The sequence below is a fragment of the Bufo bufo genome, chromosome 6, assembly GCF_905171765.1.
Source record: "Bufo bufo chromosome 6, aBufBuf1.1, whole genome shotgun sequence".
NCBI lineage: Eukaryota > Metazoa > Chordata > Amphibia > Anura > Bufonidae > Bufo > Bufo bufo.
In genome coordinates this window covers 138,570,932-138,583,960 of record NC_053394.1, presented here as the reverse complement: position 1 = coordinate 138,583,960, position 13,029 = coordinate 138,570,932, and positions in this window count along the sequence as shown.

Sequence of the window (13,029 nt, the reverse complement as noted above, 5' to 3'; positions counted from 1 at the left end):
GACGGTTCCGTCTTCAAATGCTTTCAGTACACTTGCGTTTTTCCGGATCCGGAGTGTAATTCCGGCAAGTGGAGTACATGCCGGATCCGGACAACGCAAGTGTGAAAGAGGCCTAAGTTCCCAGGCCAGTAGTTCCTCATAGCTACAGATTAGGGAGGAGCGAATCAACTTCAGATGAAATATCCAAAGTCGGTTCGCATAATACTTTGTTTGAATACTGTACGGAGCGAGTGCTCCGTACAGTATTAGAATGTATTGGCTCCGACGAGCCGAAGTTATTACTTCACGAAGTCTCGCAAGACTTCGGATAATAACTTCATAAATCAATTTGTACTGTAAAAAAAAACATTTCCTGAACTCGGTACAGTAGTAATTCATTTATGAAGTTATTGTGAGAAGTCTCAGACTTCGCAAAGCAATAACTTCGGCTCATCGGAGCCAATACATTCTAATACTGTATGGAGCTCCTGCCCTGTACAGTATTTGAACAAAGTTTTAGGCAAATCGACTTCGGATGTTTCATCCGGAGGCGATTCGCTCATCCCTACTACAGATTTGCTTCTCAAGCCATTGCTGAATGGTGGACAGAGAGCGAATGTAAGGGGTGAGAAGTTTTGTGACTGTAAGGGCTCATGCACACGACCATATGTATTTTGCGGTCCGCAAAACACGGATCTTCAAAAAAAAAAAAAAAAAGATGACATTTGTATGACATCCGTGTAGCATCCGTGGAGGATCCTTTGTAAAACAAACAAGAATACGCAAATGGGAAATTTCTTTTTTTCTGCGGAATGGACATACGGATAAGGAATGCACACGTCATTTCAGTTTTTTGCGGCCCCATTCAACTGAATGGTTTCACATACAGGCTGCAAAAAACGGCACGGGCACGGACAAAAAATATGTTTGTGTGCATGAGCCTTAAGTAACCAGGTCTGGAGGTCTTGTTATAGGGTCTAAATTGGATTTCCACTCAGATTTTGGCTCCGCCCATTGTTTTAAATGGGAAAACGTTGATTGATCTGCATTGTGGAAAAAAAGTAACATTTTCATTTTTAGTGCGGATTCTCCAGCGAAAATTCCCATAGGCCTGAAAACAACATCAAAATCCATGTGAAAATCCACACCAAAAACTTAAATAAACATTAAAACCGCATTTTAAAAAACTGCATAATTTTGACGCTTATACAGCACCTGCATTTTCAACATGCCAATGCATCTGTGTGAACATGCACTTAGTAAGGGCTGATGCACACGTATTTTCTTTCTGTGTCCTTAACATTTTTTTTGCAGACCGTATGCGGAACTATTCAGGCAAAAAAACTGAAGTTACTCCGTGTGCATCCCATTTCCGTATGTCCGTATTTCCGTTCCGCAAAAAATCCAGAAGATCCACCCAACCTATTAGGGTCCATTCACACGTCCGCAAAATGGGTCCTCATCCGTTCCGCAATTTTGTGGAACAGGTGCAGACTTATTCATTTTCAATGGGGCCAGGATGTGCTGTCCACATCCGCATTTGCGGGTCCGCACTTCCGTTCAAAAATAGAACATGTCCTATTCTTGTCCACAATTGCAGACAAGAAAAGGCATTTTCTATGAGAGTGCTGGCAATGTGCGGGCCGCAAAATGCGGAACGCACATTGCTGGTGTCTGTGTTTTGCGGATCCACAAAGCACATACGGACGTGTGAATGGACCCTTATTGTCCGCATTACGGACAAGGATAGTACTGTTCTATTAGGTGCCAGCTGTTCTGTACTGCAAAATACGGAATGCACGCGGATGTCATAAGTATTTTTTGCGGACCGCAAAATACATATGGCCGTGTGCAAGAGGCCTAATACAGAGTGAACTTGCCTTCCCATGATTACAATAATCCCATTTTCTCCCCTTTGCCAGCAGCTGTCATTGCAGGAACATTACATTGCGCACAATGTTATTTGCAGGTCCTGATCAGTTACATTATACTCCACATCAGTTCACAAAGTGCACCCACAGGAGCAACAGCACAGAGGCTCAGGCTATTACGTACATGGAGTCTGAGGGATGAAGGAGGCAGAAATATGGTCAGCACACCAGCCTTACTCCTAATACCACACTGGTGGAAGATCACAGTATTTTGAGGGTCCAAATTTTCAATATTGCTGTAATTTGGTGCTGGATCTGTGCACTGGAAGATCCTCCTACTGACCTGAGGTAGTCGGGGAAAGAAAAAGTACAGCTGGATAGTGCCCTTGAATTAATCAGCAGTGTCTTAAAGGGAACCTGTCACCAGGATTTTGTGCATAGAGCTGGGGACATGTGCTGCTAGATGGCCGCTAGCACATCTGCAATACCCAGTCCCCACAGCTCTCTGCGCTTTTATTGTGTTATAAAACCGTTTTGATCAATATGCAAATGAACTTGATATGAGTCCTGTGTCCGGAGATGAGTCAAGCGGAAAGGAGCCCAGCAACCTCCGAATCTCCTCCTTGCTGGCTGACGTCACAGAGCTGGAGCGCCGAAATCTCGCGATGCGCGAGCTAGCGCAATGCGTAGTTCGTTCCCTGTGCTGATGCCAGCACAGGGAATGAACATGATGCCGACACTGCGCATGCGCTAGCTCGCGCATCGCGAGATTTCGGCGCTCCAGCTCTGTGACGTCAGCCAGCAAGGAGGAGATTCGGAGGACGCGGGGCGGTGCTGGGCTCCTTTCCGCTTGACTCATCTCCGGACACAGGACTCATATCAGGTCATTTGCATATTGATCAAAAAGGTTTTTTAACACAATAAAAGCGCAGAGAGCTGTGGGGACTGGGTATTGCAGATGTGCTAGCGGCCATCTAGCAGCCCATGTCCCCAGCTCTATGCACAAAATCCTGGTGACAGGTTTCCTTTAGGCCTCATGCACACGACCGTATTTTTTCACGTTCCGCAAAACGGGGTTCCGTTGGTCCGTGATCCGTGACCGTTTTTTCGTCCGTGGGTCTTCCTTGATTTTTGGAGGATCCACGGACATGAAAAGAAAAGTCGTTTTGGTGTCCACCTGGCCGTGCGGAGCCAAACGGATCCGTCCTGAATTACAATGCAAGTCAATGGGGACGGATCCGTTTGACGTTGACACAATATGGTGCAATTTCAAACTGATCCGTCCCCCATTGACTTTCAATGTAAAGTCAGGAGTCCCTATTATACCATCGGATCGGAGTTTTCTCCAATCCGATGGTATATTTTAACTTGAAGCGTTCCCATCACCATGGGAACGCCTCTATGTTAGAATATACTGTCGGATATGAGTTAGATCGTGAAACTCATATCCGACAGTATATTCTAACACAGAGGCGTTCCAATAGTGATGGGGACGCTTCTAGTTAGAATATACTACGAACTGTGTACATGACTGCTGCCTGGCAGCACCCGATCTCTTACAGGGGGCTGTGATCCGCACAATTAACCCCTCAAGTGCTGCACCTGAGGGGTTAATTGTGCATATCATAGCCCCCTGTAAGAGATCAGGGGCTGCCCGGCAGCAAGGGGCAGACCCCCCTCCCTCCCCAGTTTGAATATCATTGGTGGCCAGTGTGCGGCCCCCACTCCCTCCCTCTATTGTAATATCATTGGTAGCCAGTGTGCGGCCTCTCCCGGCCCCCCCCCTCCCTCCCTTTATTGTATTATCATTGGTGGCCAGTGTGCAGCCGTCACCCCCGGCCCCCCCTCCCTCCCTCTATTGTAATATCATTGGTGGCCCCCCCCCTACCCCGATCATTGGTGGCAGCGGAGAGTTCCGATCGGAGTCCCAGTTTAATCGCTGGGGCTCCGATCGGTAACCATGGCAACCAGGACGCTACTGCAGGCCTGGTTGCCATGGTTACTTAGCAATATTACAATATTAGAAGCATCATACTTACCTGCTGCGCTGTCTGTGACCGGCCGGGAGCTCCTCCCACTGGTAAGTGACAGGTCTGTGCGGCGCATTGCTTAATGATCTGTCACTTACCAGTAGGAGGAGCTCCCGGCCGGTCACAGACAGCGCAGCAGGTAAGTATGATGCTTCTAATATTGTAATATTGCTAAGTAACCATGGCAACCAGGCCTGCAGTAGCGTCCTGGTTGCCATGGTTACCGATCGGAGCCCCAGAGCGATTAAACTGGGACTCCGATCGGAACTCTCCGCTGTCACCAATGATCGGAGGGGGGGAGAGAGGGGAGGCCGCACACTGGCCACCAATGATATTAATACAATAGAGGGGGGGGCCGCACACTGGCCACCAATGATAATACAATAGAGGGAGGGAGGGGGGCCGCACACTGGACACCAATGATAATACAATAAGGGGGGGGAGGCCGCACACTGGCCACCAATGATATTACAATAGAGGGAGGGGGGACCGCACTGGCCACCAATGAAATTAAAACTGGGGAGGGAGGGGGGTCTGCCCCCTGCTGCCTGGCAGCCCCTGATCTCTTATAGGGGGCTATGATATGCACAATTAACCCCTCAGGTGCAGCACCTGAGGGGTTAATTGTGCGGATCTCAGCCGACTGTAAGAGATCGGGTGCTGCCAGGGGGGCAGTCATGTACACAGTTCGTAGTATATTCTAACTAGAAGCGTCCCCATCACTATGGGAACGCCTCTGTGTTAGAATATACTGTCGGATATGAGTTTTCACGAAGTGAAAACTCATCTCTGAAAAAGCTTTTATGCAGACGGATCTTCGGATCCTTCTGTATGAAAGTAACCTACGGCCACGGATCACGGACGTGGATGCCAATCTTGTGTGCATCCGTGTTCTTTCACGGACCCATTGACTTGAATGGGTCCGTGAACCGTTGTCCGTCAAAAAAATAGGACAGGTCATATTTTTTTGACGGACAGGAAACACGGATGCGGCTGCAAAATGGTGCATTTTCCGATTTTTCCACGGACCCATTGAAAGTCAATGGGTCCGCGAAAAAAAACGGCACAACGGCCATGGATGCACACAACGGTCGTGTGCATGAGGCCTTAAGGTGGTTTTCGATGCCCAGAAAATTGGGCAGATTACCGGGAACAAACGTTCCTGCCAATGCTCGTTCCCGACAATCTGCCCGTCTAAATGTGTCGTTTGTGCAGACACCTAAATTTATTATTATGGGCAGCGGATCGTGTGGTCTAAACCGCGATCAGCTGCCCAGAATCTGTGCAGCTGTATGAGGACAGGTGACCGCAATAGCCATCCCGTGTCCTCATACTGTGGAGGTGATCACTGCATGGAAATGCAGCAGTCTCCTTCACTGCACAAGCAGCCGACTGTGGGGAAGAAACTCTTCCTTCCCCTTCCTGACAATCTGCTGCTCATCTGCCTGTCTAAATCCACCTTTAGGCTTGTTTCCGCGGTCAGTATTTGGTCAGTATTTTGTATAAGTATTTGTAGGCCAAAACCAGATGTGGAACCTACAGAGAAAAGGTAGCAGAGAAATAGTTGTGCCTCTTCTGTATTTTTGGTCCAACTCCTGGTTTTGGCTTACAAATACTGATATAAAACTACTGACCATGTGAAAGAGGCCTTACACTAGGTTTACACCCCATCAGAGGCCCTGTCAGGAGCCTTCATCGCAGATTGTTTTCAATCAAAACAATCACCTTGGAGGAACCCGACAGATCCCATTATAAGGCCTCATTCACACGTCAGTGTTTTACCATCAGTTGATTGTGAGCCAAAACCAGGATTGGAGCCTCCACAGACACAAGGTATAAGGGAGAGATCTGCTCCTGTTCTGTGTGGAGGCGCACCTGGTTTTGGCTCAAAATCACTGACGTGTGAATGAGGCTTAAAGGGCTTCTGTCACCCCACTAAAGTCATATTTTTTTTTTGGGCTAGTTAAATTACTTATACTGCGATATATGAAAATATAATGGTCTTACTTACTTTGATTCAGCAGTTTCTTCTAAAAACGAAGTTTTATAATATGTAAATTAGGTCTCTACCAGCAAGTAGGGCGGCTACTTGCTGGTAGCAGCTGCAGAAAACCGCCCCCTCGTCGTGTTGATTGACAGGGCCAGCCGGGATCTCCTCCTCCGGCCAGCCCTGTCAGCATTTCAAAAATCGCGCGCCTGTGTTCGTTTGGCGCAGGCGCTCTGAGATGAGGAGGCTCGCCTCCTCAGAACTCCCTCAGTGCGCCTGCGCCGATGACATCACCGAAATAGAAGACGTAATCGGCGCAGGCGCACTGAGGGAGTGCTGAGAAGGCGAGCCTCCTCATCTCAGAGCGCCTGCGCCGAATGAACACAGGCGCGCGATTTTTGAAGTGCTGACAGGGCTGGCCGGAGGAGGAGATCCCGGCTGGCCCTGTCAATCAACACGACGAGGGGGCGGTTTTCTGCAGCTGCTACCAGCAAGTAGCCGCCCTACTTGCTGGTAGAGACCTAATTTACATATTATAAAACTTCGTTTTTAGAAGAAACTGCTGAATCAAAGTAAGTAAGACCATTATATTTTCATATATCGCAATATAAGTAATTTAACTAGCCCAAAAAAAAAATATTACTTTAGTGGGGTGACAGAAGCCCTTTAACTCAGTGTGATTCTTTAGAGTCCAGACATGACAATAAGACAAATCCATGGCACACACTGATTGTTATCATAGCTGGCTTTTTTTTAGTGCTTCGTGGCAGGTTAAAATATGGAAAACAGATGCGGCCAATGACTGTTTTTCATTACCTGGGAAGATCTCATAGGGATCACATGATGTGATCCCCATCAGATCAAAGCCAGTTCTCTCCACTTTCAAAGATCCATAACATTTTTGGTTTTCTGTTTTATACTCATTTGAAGATTTGTTTTCTCGCCCAATTCCTTGGGGGACACAGGAAACCTTGGGTATAGCTCAACTCCCTAGGAGGTGTGACACTAAGTGAAAACTGTTAAGCCCCTCCTCCAGCAGCTATACCCTCAGCCTGGAGAGAGAGACTACCAGTTTTTTGCTTAGTGTCCAAGGAGGCAAGACACTCCCTGCTCTGCAGGGCTGTTTTCTCTCCTTCATTTGAATTTTTTTATTTTTATTTTTTATTGTTCTACTTTTCGCAGGGACAACAGAGACGCCTGGACCTCTCTGTTTCTCCTGGGGTCGAGCTGCACCAGTGCCGGCCTTCCGCACTGCTGCCTCCCCCACAGAAGACAAGGAGGACCAGGGCAGCCTAGCTCCCCTGCATCCCGCCAGCGCAAGGGTTGCCCGCACGCCAAGTCCCTCTCCAGCGTCCTGCCACTACGGTGCCAGTAGCTGAAGGGGCGACCCTGCTGGAATGGATAGAGGGTGAAGACATCAGGATGGTGAGAGTGGCTGTTCCAGCCCTGCTCTTTCCCACTCCCCCCCTCCAATGCCTCCTTCCCTGACGCTGGGGCAGATGTTCTGGGGCTACAGGGGCCCCCACTCCCTGAAGTGGGGCGATATGCAGGGGGGTTGAGGGGAATCGAATGGCAGAAGCCACATTCCATTCTGCACCGTGATGCAGAAGCTATCAGTTTGAGTCCCCCGCTTTACAGGCTCCTTCTGCAGCGGGACTAATGGGGTTAACACTGAGATTCCCGGAGCAACCGCAGGGGGATAGTGTCCCCTGTACTGGCCGCAGGGACTGCAGCAGCGGCACCCAAAAAGCGCCGGCAGGCTACGCCTGCCTATGCACTGGAGCGGCCGGCACCCCTTAACTGCCGACTGGCAGCGCGACGGCCGCACAGAGATCGCGGCGTTGCTCTTGTGCTGGTACGGCCAGTACCTCTCTGCGGCGACGCCTGTCATTACTACGCCGCATACCGCCAGGGGGGAAGCATGAAAATAACTGGCGCGATTACTGCGCAGCAGGCCGTCTCTTCCGGCCTATCTGTATTTAAATCTCGCGCGCGCGAAGCTAGCGGGGGGCGGGACTTTGCTTCCCGTTCCTCTCTATTACCGCCTTCCGGTCTTTCCAGGAGACCAGCAATCTCTGCTGCACCTCCTTCCCTGAGGAGAGATCGTGCTCCTGCTCCGGTGCCCTGCTCTGGTAGGACTGCTAACCCCTCCCAGCGACGCCTCCAGGGCCCGGCACCCCCAGAAGCGGTCTAGGGCGGAGTGCGTGTCATCTTCGGACCCCTCCTCCTCACAGGACATGCCCTCAGAGGGAGAATTAGTGGATTCGGATTGGGATTGGGATATGGACTCTGCTTTACCGTCCAAGCTGGCCTCTGCTGTGGGCCATCTCATTACCAACATTCGTGACACCTTTAAAATTCACGATGACCCTCCCAGCTCTGACAAAGCCGGTGTGTCCTTTTTCCGCCCCAAGCAGGCGTCCACAGTATTCCCTCTCCATGCCGACTTCTCGTCGGTAGTTTCTAAGGCCTGGTCTCGCCCTGATGCCCGTTTTACCCCCCCCCCCGCCCCCCCTAAGAAGTTGGATATCTGTTATCCCTTCCCGGCGGATTGCATCTCCGCTTGGGCGTCTCCGCCTAAGGTTGACCCTCCCGTGGCCCGCTTGTTCAAAAGCACGGTCATTCCTGTGGCGGACGGCTCCTCTTTTCAGTCCGCTGAGGACCGGCTCATGGAATCCCTTACAAAGGCCATATTTGCCGCCTCCGGTTCAGCCCTCAGGCCGGTCTTTGCTTCCGCCTGGGCCGGGAAAGCGGTCTCGGAATGGGCTTCCCAGCTGGATCAGGATCTTGATTCGGACGTCTCCATTCAGGACCTCCGTGCTTTAGCCCAGCTCATTGTTCAAGCAGGAAAATTCATTTGTGAGGCCTCCCTTGATGCAGGGGCCCTCATGGCTCGTTCCTCTGCTCTGGCCATTTCAGCTAGGAGAGACCTTTGGCTAAAGGTTTGGACGGCGGATGCCGCTTCCAAACGATCTCTTGCTCGCCTTCCCTTCACGGGCTCCCGTTTATTCGGGCCCCGTCTGGACGAGATCATTTCTGAAGCCACGGGGGGGAAGAGCACCCATCTTCCCCAGCCTAGGACCAAGAGCGCCATTCGAGGCCGTCCTGGTTTCTCTCGCTTTAGGTCCTCTCACAGGGCGGCTTGTCCTCGATCCGCGTCCGGTCCGTCGTCCAACTCTTCCCAGGATAGGCGTAAAAAGCCTTTTTTTCGGACTCAACCCTCCTGGCGTAAGTCCCAGCCTGCTCGCCCCCCCACGGCCAAGCAGACCTCCGCCTGAAGGTGCGCCCCCACCCACCCGGGTGGGGGGACGACTTCTCCTGTTCAGGGACATCTGGCAGGCGCACGTCTCCGACGCCTGGGCTCTCGAAGTTGTATCTTCCGGATACAAACTCGAATTTGCGTCCCTCCCTCCGGTTCGCTTCTTTCGCTCCCGTGTCCCGAGGGACCCCCAGTGTGCGGCCGACTTCTCCGAAGCCATTCGCACCCTTCTGGAAAAAGTGATCACTTCAGTTCCTCTAAGGGACCAATTCAAGGGGTTCTACTCGAATCTTTTTGTGGTCCCCAAAAAAGAAGGTTCGGTAAGACCAATATTGGACCTCAAGCGGTTAAACCGTTTCCTCCATCTTCGGCGGTTCTGTCACGGCCAGGCCCATGACCGTGACTTCTTACCGCATGCAGTTGCCGGCGGTTTTGCATGGGTCTTCAACCACGGGTGAGGGCCGCTTGTCTGTGGTCTCACTTGTGGTTGCCGCGGGCAACCAGTGTTGGGGTTTAGCAGCAGAGTAGCCTGAGCGTTGCTAGGCAGCTTGCTGCCCTGGCATGCGGTCACACCTAGCTTCCTTTTGTTAGGTGTGTTTGTTGTGTGCACTGTGTTGTAAGTTATTGTGTGCACTTTCCCTTTATGTATGTTTGTTTTCCCTTCTGTGTTACTGGAAGGGTTAACTTCCTTCCCAGTGTGTGTGTGATGTCACTGGGTGTGTCCAATCCTTGGGTGTGGCCACTGGGGCCTATAAAGACCCTCTCTCTTGCAGAGCTCAGTAGGTTGCTTCAGCATGCTTGCTGATAGCAGCCTCCTGTGTTTGTTCATCCGCCAGTGAGAGCCACCACTGTGGTCATAGTTTAAGTTTGAGTTTGAGTTCATAGGTTTAAGTTAAAGTTTTATGTATGCCTATGTCTTTATGTGTGTGTTGTAGCAAGTTTGTCTGTTGGGATTTTCATATGTGTTTGTGCAGCATAACGGTTCTGGATCCCTGTCTGTTTAGGGATCCAGTCAGCAGGGCTGTGGCAGGTTGGTGAATGTCTGTTCACCTGCCATTTCCGTATTGCTGTTTTTGTCCCCCTTTTCCCAACAGCTTGGCCATTGAGGCTCCTGCTCCTCCGTGTCAAGGAGGAGTAGGTTGCCTTACCCAGCTCCTAGCTCAGGGATCTGCGGAGGGTAAGATAGGGCTCCGAGGTTCCGGCGCATGGGCCCTCCTACCTTAAAGGTCGGCCCATGCAGGTTAGGAGTTAGGGTCAGGGTAGGGACGCTGTAGGAGGTGACCTGCTCCCTGTCCTGTGGCTTCATGGCCGAGTAGCTACTTCAACACCTGGCACCTCACGGCTGAGGGTTTCCCCCATCCTCAGCCGTGACAGGTTCAGGATGGAGTCTCTCAGATCTGTGGTGGCCTCTATCTGGAGAGAGGGGAGTTTCTGTCGTCTATCGACATCCAGGACGCTTACCTCCACGTCCCGATCGCTCAGTGTCACCAGCGTTTCCTTCGCTTTGCGGTGGGGAACGACCATTATCAATTTGTCGCCCTCCCCTTCGGCCTGGCGACGGCTCCTCGGGTGTTCACCAAGATCCTTTGCCCCTGTCCTGGTCTTGCTCCGCTCCAGGGGTGTTTTTCTACTTCCCTACTTGGACGATCTGCTCATCAAGGCACCCTCCTGTTCCCAGACGTCCACCAGCGTGAACCTCACGCTGCAAACCTTGGAGCGGTTCGGTTGGATCATCAACCTTCACAAGTCCTCACTTACCCCATCCAGACAACTCGTCTTTCTGGGGATGTTACTGGATACAAAAGCGGCGGAGGTTCGGCTCCCACCGGAAAAGCGTCAGCTCCTTCACCATTCGGTTCGGACCCTGCTTCTCCACCACCGTCCGTCCTTCCGGTCCAGCATGCGAGTACTGGGACAGATGGTGTCCTGTTTCAAAGCGATTCCTTTCGCGCAATATCACTCCCGCACCTTCCAGATGGCAATTCTGTCTGCCTAGGACAAGTCTCCGGAGAGTCTGGATCGGACCTCCCTCCTCTGGTGGTTACGGACCCCCCTTCTGGGAAAATCCTTTCTGCCAATGACCTGGTTGGTGATTACCACCGATGCAGTCTGCAGGGTTGGGGGGGGGGGGGGGGGTGTTTCCTCCCCGGTCCGTCCAGGGCACTTGGTCTCCATCGGAGTCCAAACTGCCGATAAACATTCTGGAACTGAGGGTGATTCTCCTATCGCTCCGGCATTGGACTCCTCTACTTCGGGGTCATCCCGTTCGGGTCCAGTCGGACAACGCCACGGCTGTGGCGTATATAAATCATCAAGGGGGCACTCGCAGTTCAGCGGCTATGCGGGAGGTGTCTCCATTGGGCGGAAACTCATGTTCCGACCCTGTCGGCCATTTACATTCCGGGTGTGGACAACTGGGCGGCGGACTTCCTCAGTCGGACGACGATCGACCCGGGCGAGTGGTCTCTACATCCCGACGTGTTCGAGTCCATTTGCCTCCGTTGGGGTTGTCCGGATGTGGACCTCATGGCCTCCAGGTTCAACCACAAGCTCCACACCTTCCTGTCCAGATCCAAGGACCCGAGGGCGTATTGTGCCGCCGCTCTTGTTCTTCCGTGGACGGAATTTTCCCTCCTGTACGTGTTTCCGCCCCTCCTTTTTCTGCCACGGGTCCTCCGAAAAATCGCGTCAGAGGGCGTGCCTACGGTTCTCATAGCCCCGGATTGGCCTCGCCGGCCTTGGTACGCCGACCTAATGCTGCTCCTGGGTGACGCGCCTTGGCCGCTGCCTCTAAGAGAAGACCTTCTCTCTCAAGGGCCGATCTTCCGCCAGCATTTAGGGTCGCTACGTTTAACGGCATGGCTATTGAGACCGCAGTTTTAACGCGACAAGGTTTTTCAGCAGATGTGGTTCGTACCATGATCCGCGCACGGAAGCCGGCCTCGTCCAGGATCTATTACCGGACCTGGCGGTCTTACCTGGGTTTTTGCGAATCTCTGGATGTTCATCCCCTTCTTTTTTCCCTACCCACGGTCTTGTCCTTCTTGCAGTCTGGTCTGGACCTGGGTTTGGGTCTCAGCTCATTAAAGGGTCAGGTCTCGGCGCTTTCCATCCTTTTTCAGCGTCCTCTCGGGCCTGTCAAAACCTTTATCCAGGGAGTCGCTCATTCTGTTCCCCCGTATCGCTCTCCCATTCTACCCTGTTGTGCTAACGGCACTCCAATCTACCCCTTTCGAGCCTTTGCGGAGGGTTTCTCTTCGTCTTTTGTCCTGCAAGGTCATGTTCCTTGTGGACATCACGTCGCTTCGACGGGTATCTGAATTGGCGGCACTTTCGTGCGCGGAGCCCCTTTTGGTCTTCCACCAGGATAAGGCGGTTCTCCGTCCGGTTCCTTTCTTCCTTCCGAAGGTGGTCTCCGCCTTTCACCTCAATGAGGACATCGTCCTCCCTTCCCTTTGTCCGTCTCCTTCTCATCCTCGAGAACGGGAGCTTCACCACCTGGATGTGGTTAGGACACTGAAGATTTACCTGGAAGTCACCGGACCCTTTCGGCGCACGGACTCTCTCTTTGTGGTTCCAGAAGGTGCAGGGGGTTGGCGGCGTCCAGGGTGTCTATTGCCCGCTTCATCAAGATGGCTATTGTCGAGGCTTACTGCGCTAAGGGAAAGGAGACGCCCTTTGGTGTTACCGCTCACTCTACCAGAGCGGTCGGTGCTTCTTGGGCTCAGAGGCATCGGGCTTCGGCTGAACAACTGTGTAAGGCGGCCACCTGGTCTTCCTTGCACACCTTCACCAAGTTCTACAGGGTGAACACCTATGCATCGGCGGATGCTGCTTTGGGCCGCCTGGTCTTGCAGGCGGCGGTTTCTTGATACCTCCGGTGGTTTTCTCCTTGGGCTGTAG